Source organism: Canis lupus, chromosome 17, assembly GCF_048164855.1.
Source record: "Canis lupus baileyi chromosome 17, mCanLup2.hap1, whole genome shotgun sequence".
Lineage (NCBI taxonomy): Eukaryota > Metazoa > Chordata > Mammalia > Carnivora > Canidae > Canis > Canis lupus.
The window spans coordinates 29,581,133-29,582,877 of NC_132854.1; the positions used below are offsets into that span (position 1 = coordinate 29,581,133).

The window sequence follows — 1,745 nt, forward strand, 5'->3', positions numbered from 1 at the left end:
TTTTCTACAGATTCTTTTGGACTTTCTATGTACATCATCATACAACTGGCAAATAATGACAACTTTATTTCTTCTTTCCCAAGTTTATTTATTTGCTTACTTCCTGGCTCCTTAAGACCCATGAGAAAAATGCTGACAAGAAATCATGATAGCTTCTTACCATGTTTATGAACCTGACCATGCTTTTTTTCTTTTTAAGATTTTATTTTTATTTGAGAGAGAAAGTGAGAGAGAGAGAGAGAGAGAGTACGAGAGAGCATATGCTTTTTTATTTTCATCAAATGATGCATAGGAAAGAGCTTCTTGTATATCTGAGTGTCATAGGGACCAATGTTTTAACTAAGTTAAGACATATTTATTCTTAAATATTTACATAACTTGAGAAGAGCTAGTCATAACTGTACAAATTCACAACTGGAAAAAAACACTAAAGTCACATCATTATGTAGTTCCCATATTTACATGTAGTTGCACATTTAAACTTAATTTATGGCATTTACTTTATGGTTACTAAAGTAGTTTAAAAAGTCTAATCAAAAAGATAAGATGTAGTCATCCAGAAATTTATATATTTATTTATTTTATAGTTTGTGAAATGCCTCTAATTGGTTTATGCAGGGAACAAATTTCTACTCTGACAGGAACCTCCTTTTCAGTGCACTTTATAGTTCTCATCTGCAACAGGCAATAGCAAATACAAAAGAATTTTTAACTATGAGAATTGAATGGTAAAAAAAATTAACAGTTTATTAGATGATATTTTATTTAACAACCTAGGAAGTTCACAGCCATTTGCAGTTCCAGTGTAATTTTAAGTACAATTGGGAATTTGGCATTCTCAGTGGAGCTGTTAGTCTGGCAAATTTCGTAGGTGAAATAAGTACATTTAATAGCGCATGTGAAGGGATTGTTCTAAAATGAACTTTGATGGCTCCGTTTTCCACAACTAACTGGGTCACTCAACATGGCTCTTATTGTTCCTGATGTTGGGATATAGTCTTTTTTTTTTTTTTACAATAGATTTATGACTGTCAGAAGACATCAACTCGACATACATGGCATCACAGCCCTTCATACCTCCGTAGAATTTTTTCTCTCTGTCTGTTATGTTCTTGTGAAAGTCTGTTTCATTGCCCTAGAAAATTCAATAGTTTCTTGTCAGAAATTAGATTTGGGGGTCACTTTAGCAGCAAGATGGAGAAGAACAAACTGGAGGCAAACAAGAATGGAGACAGAGCCACTATATAAATCTTGGGAATGGAGCCAGTGCCATGAAGTGGAGAAGGGAACCACAGTCTTCTAAATCAGCAGGCTGAACTAGAGACCTCTGGATCTGTTTCCTGACTCAGAAATCTGAGGACTGTGTGTGTAAAGCTACACTGACAATCAGGAGGGCAGATACTGATTCAACCAAAGATGCTGATGGATTTTACAATTAAAGATTTAGGGATATTTTCCCCAATGTAATAGAAATTCCTGAGGTGCTTGGATGGGAACCTAGGTATGGTGTGGCAAGATGGGGACAGGATGAGAGGAGATACAGGGTCACAATAAGACACGTGCTGAGCTGGCTACCCTCATGGGGAGAAACTAGCTCTGTATACTTCGAAGGTTTGCAGGAATGATTTGGGAAATGGCAATAAGCCTTTATAAGAAAGGAGAAATATGATGGGGTGGAGGAAAGAAAGAGAGAGAAAGAGAGAGAGAGAGAGAGCAAAATCAAGGAGTTAAAAAAATAAGTGAAT

At 35.8% G+C, this 1,745-nt stretch overlaps 1 pseudogene; it reads right to left on the bottom strand.

Annotated features, from left to right (window-relative positions):
* Positions 1-765: 765 nt before the first annotated feature.
* On the bottom strand, positions 766-1,090 carry LOC140608365 (elongin-C pseudogene; annotated as a pseudogene).
* Positions 1,091-1,745: the final 655 nt, after the last annotated feature.